Genomic DNA, 14151 nt, shown 5'->3' with positions numbered 1-14151 from the left:
CTTGTACTCAGATGAACAAACACACTCTAAGTCAGTCGCACACTGATCACTAATTTTCCACAGTACTACAATTTCACAGGTTCTCTCAGCTAGATAGATGCGTTCGCAAGCACGATCCACCTGCATCGTCGGGCAGCATCGGCTTTTGTAGTACCCGCACCCTGTATGTGCCAATTCCTCACTGCCACACCAGGAATGTGGAGCCAATGGGAGTGCGGGAGCAACACGATCTTCGGAGAGGACAGGAGCACTCACTCTGGATGAAAGAAAAACACACACTACAGAAAATGATGGCGGGTGCCGTAACAACGTGTATATCTCAGTTATATCATCAGCACACCAATTAAATGAAAGAAAATAACCTTTCAAAGCAGTCTTTACTTTGACAAAGAACCAAATCATCTACATGAATCAATCATCATCAGAGTGTTAGACTAAGCAGTGGATAAGTTATGATATAATACAATTCATGAAATGACTGTAAATATCAAGAGTTGATCATATGTTCACTATGTAATTATACTTATACACGAGAATTGTTGCTATACAAATGATGAAAATAACAAAAAACTCTGTTGTGCATTGGGACCAGGTGGATACTGTCATGTGTGTCCATATAAATGTTACTGGAATCAACATTATAATCAGAAGTACAGATGAGACGACATGCAAGTTAAAGCGAAACTCTCGCCAAAAATCAACCAAGGCTTTATTTGGGATTGAATATGAGTCAAACCTTCGTGTAAAAGCATAATTATGACGAAAGAGGCACTTTTAAGATTTACCGTAGTTTCGGGTTTTGGGCACGTTAATTTTGAACGGGAGAGCTAGGGGCATGATACACTAGCATCAAAATTGCTATTTTTAGAACAATAAGAAGGCTCGACACAACATGAAACTTTGCTCGTAGCATCACCAGGGTCTCTACTCGTGAACAAGAGCATTGAGAACATGGTTTGTGTACACAGAGTTCATGAAAAAGAAGGTTTTTGAACTACTCACGTTAACTGCTGCATCTCCTGTGCGTCGCCGTCATGGCAGGCAAAAAGTGTCGATCCCTGAGTGCGACCTGACAGGCACGCTTGAGGAGCGGTTCACCATTACTCTCCTGCCTGTCTCCTGCCCGTTCAATCCACACTATGAAAGTTACAAAATGACAATCACTCTTAAAGAGGAACAATGGCAAAAGGCTACAAACTTATACTACACTAAACTAAATTACAAAAGGTACAAACAAAAGATCGCTCCACAGGGAGGAAAAACAACAAGGCTATGAGATTAACTGCACTCAAACAAAAACACGCTGACCAAAAAACTTGATCAAAATAAGATCACTTGTCTTCAGAGGTACAAAAGAAAGCAGAATACAAACGTGACGAAGACATTGTGGCAAGGCTATGGATCAGGGCTGGAGGTACTTGACAGGACTAACGAAATACTCTGGCAACGAGGACGGGGAAGACAAAGACTATATACACATGAGGAGGGATGACACAGGTGGAAACAATCAGGGATCAGGGGAGAGACCAGACCGGTGACACAGGAGGAAGGGCAAGTGACCTGAAACGAGAGGAGAGTTACTTTTCAAAATAAAACATGAATTTCACAAGACAAAAAACCCAAAACAGGACACCCCTCACCGCGGTGTGACAGTACCCCTCTCTCTAGGGCTGGCACCTGACGGCCCAGCCTGTTCAGGATGGTTCCTGTAAAAGTCATCGATGAGGGTGTGATCTAGGATGTGGCGCGACGGGACCCATTGTCTTTCCTCCGGCCCGTAGCCCTCCCAGTCTACCAGGAACGGTCTGCCCCGGCCCCGGTTGCATACTGCCAACAGCTGCTTGATCTTGTACACCGGGCCTCCGTCGATCACCTCCGGCGGTGGTGGAGGAGCGGCGGCTGGGACCAAGGAACTCTCCTTGGCTGGGTTCACCTGGCTGACGTGGAAGGTGGGATGAACGCGGAGAGACCGGGGCAGATGAAGCTGGACCACTGCTGGACCGACATGTCTGGTGACTGGGAACGGGCCAACAAACCGCGGTGCCAGTTTTTTGGAGAGGACCTTGAGGTACAAGTCCTTAGTGGACAGCCACACCCTTTGGCCGGTAGTCGGGAGCAGGCCGTCGCTTGCGGTCTGCGCCTTCTTCACTCGGTCCCCCTGTCTGATTAGTACCTGGCAGGCAGCTGCCCAGATGCGGCGGCAATGTCGGACCATGGCATGGGCGGAGGGGACGGACAGTTCCAGCTCATTATCTTGAAAATGCGGGGGCTGATAGCCGAGAGCACGGTGAAATGGCGAAAGACCGGTGGCTGATGTGGGCAATGAATTATGAGCATACTCTACCAAGACCAGGTGTTTGCTCCATGTAGAGGGGTTCTGAGAAACCACGCACCGGAGGCCGGTTTCCAGCTGTTGGTTGAGGCGTTCGGTCTGGCCATTGGCTTCTGGGTGATATCCCGAAGTCAGGCTGGCTTTGACCCCGATGAGTCTGCAGAACTCCCTCCAGAACTGGGACACAAACTGGGGCCCCCGGTCCGAAACGATGACCTTAGGGAACCCGTGGACTTGGAAAACCTGAGTCATCATGACCTCCGCCGTCTCTTTGGCAGAGGGTAACTTAGGCAATGTGATGAATCGAGCCATCTTGGAGAATCTGTCGACAACTGTGAAGACAGCGGTATTACCTTGAGAGGCCGGGAGCCCTGTGACGATGTCGATGGATATTTCGGACCACGGTCTGGAGGGGATCGGGAGCGGCTGTAGAAGGCCCATGCGGGACCTGGAATATGTCTTGTTCCGTGCCATTTCATGTATAACTATTAAATGACTGTAATAATTAGACTTTCCTATTGTCAGATTGTCAGTATTCTATTAAATCTATTTTATTTCTGGAATACCGTTAAACACAACATTACACTATCATAATGGCAACATTAATAACTGGACTTGGACTTTTTTGTGACAAACATTTTATTGTGTTCCATCGCCAAATATTCCAAAGTAGAAAAACAAACATCCATCTCACATCTCATCACATGTTGCTGTCCCCATGTCTTGCATTGCACATGCACTGGAACACTCAATCCTCTGGAAGTTTTTCTTGCGGCATAGAGGCCATTACTTTGGTCAACGGATGTACTTTGTAAGTGAGATTGTGATGTTGTGTCCTTTACTTGGCCATGTTTTCTTTGGCTATGTAAAAACAAATTCCTCTTTTACAAAACCACTGGGCAGTGCTGGCCCCTCACATGAGTTGGTGTCACATCCCCAGTTACTTCTTCCTTAGGAGCAATGGGATCCTCTGAGGTTGGAGCTGGGGTTGATTGCGATAGATCTGGGGTCTTCGGGGATGCTGTTTGTGTGTAGGAATGTCAATTTTGACGACTGACACAGAAGGTGGGATTGTGTATGAATGTTCCACACTCATTGATGATAAAACAGTATGGGGTGGGTCTCTGGTGAGGGCGGTTGAGAGGATAGAGCCGAGGTGAGTTGGGCCATATCACATTTATTGTTGCACTGTATAAGATGGGGCATAATGGTGTCTTTCCAGATCATTGCAGTTCCACAAAATGGACAGTGAAAATGGCCTCCATTTCTGCAGGGCAGACTGCATCTGCAGATGATCTTTTCTAAAAAGCGAGAGTAATTTGTCTTAAAAATCATACAGTACATGAGAGACAAATATTTACTTAACATCCTATACAGTATATACAAATGAATTTTACCTTACTTTAAACAGTTATGTATACTTCAAAAAGTGAAACACTCCACTGACTGCTACAAGTAGGGATCTCTTGAAAGAAACTTGCTTTCTGTGCTAAAACTTATCCACAGACCTCGAAGGAGTGCAACCCAGTATAACACTGGTTACAATATGCCCTTAGACATGCAAAAACACAAGTATGTAAGTAAAAGATACTTGATGAACATATCATTGAAATGCACTGCATTTGACGCATGATTCAGCAAGTGCCTCTGGATGAGACTTTTGTTGTGAATTTGGGGCAGACAAGACAAGAAGACACAGATGATGACACAGTCATGCACTTCAGTCTGTCGCCTTCCTCAATTATAGAAGGGTGCATCTGGAAGAAAAGAATATATATACATACACATTATATATATATATATATATATATATATATATATATATATATATATATATATATATATACATATATGTATATTTAAGAGCATCAAAAACATTTTGACTTCATCTTGTCTTCATACAATAGTATATGTTGTGTTTTTATGGGTTTCATTGAATAAAAACATGAGCAGCTCCCAGGCAGATCCAGTAAATGTTTGCATACCAAAATTGTTCTGAAAAATCTAAGTTGTAAATATTCAAAACATTTGCAAAGATTAACAAAATCAGAAATTATGCTCGTGACGTGATGTCAAGTTAGCATACCAACCAGCTAGCAGTGGAAACTCTCCCCCTGTCCTCTGAGCTCCCAGCCAGGGCAGAGTCAGCGAAGAGGGCTGTGGCTAACGGGGATAGCTAGCTAACAGCAGCTACTGTTAGCAGCAGTAACAGTACTCTTTGGACGGGTGGCTAACTCTCACGCATTACATCTTTAATTATGATTTCTCAGGTCTGCTTCTTTGCAAAACAACAGTTCATCTGATACATACAAGTCGTTCCGTAACGGATTTGATACATTGCGGCTTTTATTTTGGTTTTATTTTGGTGATTAACTAACTTCCGCTTGAGACTTCCAGTATGGATTGGATTTGGCGGCGCCCTTGTCAGCCATCTTGACTGCAGATGGGTGCCTCTCCTTTTTTTGGATAAAACTTTGTTTTCTCCTTTAATTTCTAAACTTTTTGCTGTTATGAAACATAATTTTAGATGTTTACAGCATAATACAATGTTCATAATTGTGATAAAGAGTGAAAAAAATAAACATGAGTATATATATTCCTGTAGATATGTATTTTACCCCAGCGATAAGGTGCTGGAAAAATTTGAAAATGACCCTTAAAAGTGTTTGAAAAGTGCTTGAGTTTGACCTCTAAAAATGTGTACGAACCCTGTATTCTATAATTCTTTATTAGTTTGCTCTTTTTCAATCTCACATCTAGAATATATTAAAGGTCCACTTTTTGGATTAAATTATCAGGAAAATGAACTTTTCCATGATACTAAATGTCTTGAGACACACCTGTATATATAAATAGTCTCACCTCTGTCTTGTGCATTAACCTTACTGCCACAATTGACAAGATTGTTTTTTTATGCTTGTACAAAAACAAATGCATGCATTCTTAAACTTAAATTGAATCATACAACAATGTTTACTAGACTAATATCCTCACTATCACACAGACACCAGAACATATAAAAAAATGAACTAAAAGCCGCTCTGATTGTCTGTGATTCAGGAAAGGAGGAAGTTCCGTCTCATTTAGTCTACTGCTCCTGTTTTTATACAGGAAACAATCATGCCTGTGTAAGGGTGGAACTGAGGATTTATGACTGTGTTCCCAACAATCAGACCGTTTCCGTTCAGAAATTAGCGAAGATTAAAGAAAGGTTGCTGGATCGCACCACGCCTTGATAACTGCCATGAAGGTCATATCTGTAACTGACTATCAAAGCATCCCATTAACTGCTGTGGCCCACGAGACTTTCAACATCAATATGAATATAAAGCTTAATTTAGTTGCACAAGCAAGCGAGTTGTAGAGCTGCTGGTCACTGATATAATGCAACACAAGATTGAGGAAGCAGTGAGTGTATGAGGCCAAGTGAACACACAGTGCTGACATGTTAAATGTATACAAGGGCATGGCTTCAATACAGTCCCATCACAGTCAATAATTGAATAACATCAATGGATTTGAAAAAAAATAAACAGAAGAAGAACTACTTCATTTAGTTCAAGGTTTATAGCATTACCATGATACATAACACCATTTCTGGTTAGAGCAGGTTAGGTAATTAGCAATTAATAATTACTAATAGTAATTATTAAAATCAATAATAAAAATGATTTATATGAATTAATAATACAGAGCACCAACCTGGAATCAAGGACCAATAACCAGAGAGAACCAGAAGGGTTCACTTTAAATGTAAATATTTATAAATTATTTAAAATTAAAGGAACAGTCAAGGACATGAATCCGAACACTGACCATCACAATCGGTAATTGTAATCACACAAAACGGCTCTGTTCAATTTAATAGAAATATAATAGAAAATTGATAAATGATCAATAATACTTCAATTAACAATGACTCAACTACAGCAACTAGGAAACTAAAACAGTAACAAGCATACAAGCATGTGGTGTGTGTGTTTGTGTGTGTGTGTGTGTGTGTGTGACAGAGAGCCACCGAGATGGCTGACGTTGATAACATGTTTGATTATGTTATGGGAACTTTTACAATAGCATCAAAATCTCCATTTTTAAAACAGTAAGAAGACTCTACACAACATGAAACTTTGCTGGTAGTATCACCAGGGTCTCTACACATGAACACGAGCATTGAGAACATTGTTTGTGTACACAGAGTTTACTAAAAAGAAGGTTTTTGAACAACTCATGCTAGCAGCAGCTTGTTCCGCTCCGCTGTATCGATCTCAGAATGTGACATAACCTGGAGGACAGTTAAGGTGGAACTACTGTCTTCCAGCAACAACTATCCACGCGAGATCTCACGTGACTTTTCTGGCTTTTGATTTTAGTATTGTTTCTTATATGAGGCTCCTTTTTCAACTTCAAGGTCAATATTGTTTTTCACTAACGACAACACAACTAATTATTCGTGCATTTATATTGAACTAAGCTTTAGGAGCGTTCCACCTTAAGGGCTCTATCTCAACGATCTGAAACGCAAGTATCAAACGCAAAACGCAAGTAGCTTTGTGGGCGGATCTGAGGCGCTGTTGCTATTATGCCGGCGGGATAAATGACTCTTGCGCCCGACGCAAATCTAAAATGGGTTGGTCTGAAGTAGCTACATCACTCATAAGTGTGGTTTGGGCGTAACGTGCAATAAACCAATCAGAGCATCATCTCACATTCCCTTTAATAGCAGGCGCGCTTGTTCCATGGCGGATTGCTATTATGATGGCGAATTTGTCAGGTGCACACCTGGAGCGGTTCACAGCCGAGGAGACCGACGTTTTCGTCAGGGCAGTAAAAGACTGAGAGGTGGCCTTGTATGGGGATGGGAGAAACCCATCCAAATTATCTTTAGTTAAACGGGCGTGGGAGGAAATTGCCACAATTGTTTCTATGGCTGGCATCCCCAGGACATCGCACTGGGCCTCGGGAGCAGTGCGCACGGGCCGAGCAGTGCGCAAGGGCCAGCTGATGAGGGAGCAGCGAAAACACCAAGGTGCAGAGGATCCAGACCCACTACACGCCGTGGCAGCATTGTCAGACCGGACCGCACTGTCCGGGATGCGGCAAGGTATTAATGCCCGTCTTGACCGGGTGGCGATGTTGCTGCAGCCTCTCAGTACACAATCAAAGAACATGTACACAATGGCAGGTTTCAGTTCTGACTGGAACACAAACTATTACCATAATAAATTAAGATTTGAAACAAAGTTCATGAGTGTGTTTTGTGACAAAGTAGTTTGTGTTCCACTCGTTCCTTCACAGAAATGAAAGCTGTAGAAATCAGTAGAACTGAAACCTGCCATGATGTACATGTTCTCTACAAATAGATAGAAACGTTTGACTGCCACTGAAAGTGTTTAAAGCTACTTTTGAGCAGGAAAAGAACACAGTATAAAAAATTACCTGCAGTAAAATCATATCTCGACAAGAATCTCTGTGATTATCTCAGTGCAACAAATGTGTTAATTGTGGAGTTCCTCTTTAAAGTGAAAATGTCTCTTTCTTTTGTTTCTCATTTCCATTGTATCCTCAAACACTTATTGTTATCAGAAGGTACAGACATGTTTTGTAACACTGATTATTTGTGTTGTTTCCTGTGCACTTGGCAGGTCATTCTGCAGGTCATGTGATTTCTGTGGAATGAGCTTGATTCTCCTCTGTGCTGCCTCCCCATACTGAATAATTTTCTGGGGGCGTTTCTGTCTCAGAGACAATATAATTAATCAAACCACAGCACAGTCTCAAAAGATCACACACACTTCTACTATGAATACACTAATGCTGGTTTTGTTCATGTTGCATGTATCAGCTCTGCTGTGTATATTTGTGGAATCAGAGTTGTACAGTTTCTGGTTGTTTAATGCTGATTAAATGGCATAAACAGTAAAACAGTAATGAATGCTTTGTGTAACTGAGCAGCCCATTAGACATATTTTAAGTGGATGTACTAACATGTACATGAAAAACCAGAATAATGAGCTCAGAGGTCCATATTCTGCATGAATTGATTTTGATAAGACTGCACTGATAGAAGTTAAGGTGTGTGAGTAAAACAAGGCTGCATTTGTAGCAACACTAGCAGCTTTAGTCTTGGAGTGGCAATGCTGGTAGTTCAGTGGGTCTTTATCTGCATTTTGACTACAAAAATTGCATGGATCACTTTAAAAATAATTCCCAGACTCTCATGTGTTACATGAGGTGACTATTGATTTGCAGTAGCCAGGCACGTACATATGATGTGTGAGAATGGCGAAGATAGATGAATAGACTAACAGGTGTTTGAGAGTTGTTCTGAGAGTGAAAGAGAGCAAGAAGGGAAGAGAGATCCAGACAAACACTTACATGAACAAACATACGTTTGACACAAAAAACAAAATAACGTCAAATCATGTAAATGAGACACGTTTTAACGTGATACTTTTCACTTTCATCTGTAAAGTTTTCACTTTATAACATGATGCTGATTCTGATGATGTTTTTTTCCTTGTGTAGCAGCAATTCTGTCATATCACAAATGTAAAACAAAAAACTTATTACATTGAAAAATTCATTATTTGTGATTGAGCTGGTTGTTGGTGATAGATTAGAGACTCCTCACAGCTTCCATGCAACTGGAGCCCTGATGAATGTACATGAAGAGTTTCTTCACTGTCTCTGTAGCACAACGCTCACCGTTTTAAATTATATATATGTAGATCTCCAGTTGACCATTATAACAGCTGCTGACAGGTGGCATGTATTTAACTGTTTTTACCTGTTTATTTTGTATTTCAGGGACAACAGAAAATGGTTATGACCTCATTTATTTCTCATTTCACCGTATAACGATTCATCATGCACATCAATTGATGGTCACAAGTGTGGAGGCAAGATGGCCTGGGTCTGTACATGACTCCAGAATTTTTTGCGAGTCTGCACTGGGTCACCAGTTACAACAAGGTAGGCTATATAAATAATCCTTTTTTTCTTCTTTATCACTCCTTTAATTGTTGAGAATGACAAAGTATTTATTTCCCTCTTCATTAGGCCTCTTTGATGGACTGCTTGTGGGAGACAGAGGGTACGCCTGTACCCAGCACTTAATGACCCCCTATCCTGACCCTGACACACCACCGCAGAGTCGCTTTAATGCGGCTCTAGATAAGTGCAGGGTCAGGATAGAAATGACATTTGGGGTCATTAAGTGCAGGTTCAACTGCCTGCGTGGCCTGAGGGTACGTCCTGAGCGTGCTTGTGGAATCACTGCATGTGTGGTGCTGCACAACATTGCAATGGTGAGGAAAGAACAAACCCCTCATGTGCCATTAGCAGCAGCTGATACAATTGATCCGGTGACGGACCACCCAACTGGTGCAGCCATCCGGCAGGCAATTACTGCCCAGTATTTTACCCACCAGTAATGGTGTGAAAAACAAAGAGTCATTCACAGAATGTGTGTTAATTTTTTAAAATTGCAATGTCTGCATTTGCCTGGAAGAAGACAGAACACTGCATTAGTACATAATGTCATGCCATCAAACCATTATTTAAAAAATAAAAAAAAAATAAAAAACACACCATTTACTAGAATACCTTTCTTTTAAACTTCAAGAGTTCAATTTCCAGTTTAAGTTTTTTTTTTCCAGTTCCTTTTTCACATTGTCCAGCTCCAAGTTCCTTTTATATACACTGCACGGAGTGTGTCTGTGGTCTGTATGAATTATTTTGGTTGAAAGGACATTGGCATGTTTAATCAAGCACTTTTACTTTTTACAACACCTTTATCTTAGTCATATATTGTTTAACTTTTCATACAACCCTTGCAGTTCTTTCCCTCCCTAAGCCAGACGCAGCGGTAGGGGCTGTGTGCAGAGGGGTGTAGATCATCTTCCTGTGAAAGATATCCACCAAGTTAAGTCACTTCATTATGTGTAGGCCTACTTAAGACAAGTATGTAAAAATGCTCTCCTACTTCAGGCCTCTCCGACAGCACAGAGACCGTGTCCTGATCATCAATTTCAACCTGAAGAATGATTTCAGAGGTCTGCATGATATGGGCTGATCACAGCAAATGCAAAGTACCTGACACATTGCTGTGATAGTTACCTCTGGGGTGGTGCAGGGAAATTGCCCTGGCAGCGGCAGCACCATGGTGTCTCCTATAACTGAAATTACACAGTGGATTTTCCTGCCTGACGCCAACAGCAAATGTTAAGTACTTTACTCTTTACATACCATGGACAAAAAGGTTGTCCCGTGAGCCGCCAGCACTCGGGTCCGACCTGAGCCCCCCTTCGATGCCCTCCATTATTAGACGACCCTCATTGTTGGAGAGGGCCAGCTCCTCAGGTACTGTGAATTCTGGTGCAGCTGGCCCCCCTCCAGTCTTCCCTTTTCCCCATGCTTCCTCCTGTTGGCTTAAGATAGTGATGATATTATAATAAAATGGGATACAGTATATTATCCACACACTGACAAAATGATGGGGCAGCTTGGCTACATACCACTTTGATGTTTTTGTATTTGGCTCCAACTTGCTGCCATGTCCGACTGCTGCTTCCACATCTTAATAAAATGCAATATGAAATATTACAGTAATTAGGCCAACCTAGTATTTATTTGTCACAGATAATGAGTAAAGTTAATTACTGCTTTGATGTGGCCATGAATAAACTGATGAACTGATCAATGTTTCACCCGTTGTAGGGCAGTGGATGCCCAAACACAAATCTTACAGGCTGGAGCTATTTTCACTGTCATTGATAACACCACCCTGTCACCATCCCCGTTCATCCGCAACCTTGGTATCATCTTCGATAACAACCTCTCATTTGAACATCATATCAGCCGCCTCACCCAAACTGCCTTCTTTCACCTCAAGAACATCGCTCGCCTTCGTCCATTACTCTCCTTCTCTGCCGCCGAAACTCTCATCCATGCATTCATTACCTCACGACTCGACTACTGCAATAGCATCCTCTATGGCTCATCATCCAAGGTTCTCAACAAACTTCAGTACATTCAAAACTCAGCTGCCCGCCTCCTTACCCACACCCGCTCCCACGAACACATCACCCCTGTTCTACAACACTTACACTGGCTCCCTATCCCATATCGAATCAACTTCAAGCTCCTCCTCCTCACCCACAAAGCCCTACATAACCAGGCCCCTTCCTACCTCACAGACTTGCTCCACCACCACACTCCAACCCGCAACCTCCGATCATCCGACGCTAACCTCCTCTCACACCCGCTCAGGACCAAGCACCGCACCTGGGGCGACAGAGCCTTTTCCATAGCCGCCCCCTCCCTCTGGAACGCCCTCCCCAAACACATCCGTGACTGTTCTAACCCATCCACCTTCAAATCATTACTCAAGACCCACCTTTTTAAATCTGCTTTTAACCTGCAATAATAGCTATCTTCTTGTGCCCCCCATCAGTTTTTTTTTTTTTTTTTTGTAATCACAAACACACACAGTTACTTGCATATTGTTTGTTTGTCCTTACATGTACTTTTTATTTATTTCTCTATGTATTTTTCCTCTGTTTTTGGTTTTATGTAAAGCGTCTTTGAGAGCTGTAAAAGCGCTGTACAAATAAAATGTATTATTATTATTAAAAAGGTCTTTATTGTCATTGTACAGGGACAGTAGCTACATTTGCTTGTTCATCCCGACAGTAATACAAAAAAAAACCAAAACTGAACATTTATAGCCTACGCACACTCAGCCTCACTTTCAATTAAACACACACGCATTCTATAACTGAGATCAGTAAAATGTACGTAATGAAATGTAATATAGACATCATTCAAAAAAGATATTTGTTGCTTCATTTTATTTTTTTAAATGGATGAGGGTTAATATGTAAAAGTTGCACAATGTTGAGCTTTCAGAAATTAAAACACTAAGGGCTTAATATAATATTGATCATAATATTGATCATTGTTAACTTACGCATTTACACGGTCAGCAATTTTCTGCCAGCAGCCCTCCCTCGCTCTATTGGCGGTGACAGTGTTACTTTTTGCCGTGATGGTTTCTTTGAATTCTTCATAGTCCTGCATAATAAGAATCTGCTCATCTTGAGTAAAATATGTGGCCCGGGATCGATCCATTTTCGCACGGAAGTAGAATAATATGACGTCAAACGCCCCCTTTTATGTGAACGCGCGCAGAGCACAAAGCAGAGAACCGGACTTGACAAATTAAGTTGATAACCACCGTCGCAGTACCGTTTAACTCTGATTGGGGACTTGGGGCTTTGTTGAGCTGCATCATGAGCACAAAGCCTGGCTATGTATGGTAGCTTTATTTAAACCAAATCTTAAGTACAAAAAAACAAAGGGAGCTAGACCAACAACTAGACAAAAAGGGACACAAGCAAAGTAACAACAAAGACATCCAAACAAAGTACAACGAAAAGCAAAGTTCAAGTCAAACATAGAAAAACCAAAAGTCAAAATCCAAAAAACATACCCAAACGGGAGACTGGAGACACGAGAGAAAACTTCATCAAGAACATCACACAGAGCACACACAACGAACTGACAAAGAGTGAATGGGGAACAAAGGCTTAAATGCACAGACACACTGATGAGTGGACAAGGAGCAGGTGAGGAGAGAGAGGAAGGGAAGAGGGCAGGTGAGATAATGAGAGGGAACAGTGGCAGACAGAGGGAGACAAACATGCAACAAGGTGGAAGGGAAAAACAAGGAAAAACACAGATGAGACACTGACAGACACAAGAGGGCATTGAAATCAAAACACAAGACACAACAAGACAGAGAACCATGACACAATGCACACAATCAATGTTTCACCACGTTCTATTCTTCTCCTATAAACCTGCTTTGCAACACATGTGCCTTCTGTTTTTGCCACTTAATCATTACTAGTAATGCAACTGTAGCAAGTAACTCATTACCACTGTGCTCATTCATATCTTAAGACGCCACAAATTACACCAGCTATTAAAAAGCCTAAAAAAGAAGTCAGTTAACATTGAAGTACAGAGTTATTGCAGTTGAGATGACACGTCTTGTCTAGTTAGATTACTGTGAACTGGCAGTTTTTAGCAGAGTGGCACATTCCAAGTTTCGACTCGTTTGCCAGAGATGTTGGTGACGGCAGTGGGTGACGTCCTTCAGGTGTCGTTCAACAAGCTTCCTCATCCTGCTGTCATCAGCGTGACGGTCTGGAAGAAAGGCAACGAGCAGCAGGTCAGAGTTTACTTCACATCTTTATTCCCTTCTTTTGTTCTGTTCATGCAGGTTTCTTATTAGTTCTCATCATCCTCCTGCTGCCCTCCTTACTTCTTGTCCCACTGTTGTGTTTTCTGTCTTTATTGTCTTTTCTTTCAAGCTTCTTCCCCTTTCTTTTCCTCCCGTCTTCCCTCCACACATGTACTGTAATTCCAATCATCCCTCCTTCTTGCACAACACAGTAGGAAAACATATTGTCACACCTGTGTATCCCCTCCCTCCTTCGGTCTGACTCCTTCAGCCCTTTATCTACATGTTGCCAGCTGAGTAGACGATGCTTTGCAGAGTACTGCGTCAGAGCTCAGACGGTCCTGAACTCAGGCTCTACAGCAGCAGCACTGCCACCCAGTGTGTGTCCATCACAGGTACAGCAAACACACACACACACACATAAAATTACACAAAACCTTACTTTTTGTATTTGTAACAACCTTTATTGACATAAAATATGTCCTCACCTCCAAAAATACCAGCTCTCAAAAAGTTGAATTTTGCTCTTTCTGCTTTTCAGAATTTTCTGTACTACATAATTGTCCACAGC

Source organism: Sparus aurata, chromosome 21 (assembly GCF_900880675.1).
Source record: "Sparus aurata chromosome 21, fSpaAur1.1, whole genome shotgun sequence".
NCBI lineage: Eukaryota > Metazoa > Chordata > Actinopteri > Spariformes > Sparidae > Sparus > Sparus aurata.
Note: the sequence above shows the minus strand (reverse complement) of the source record.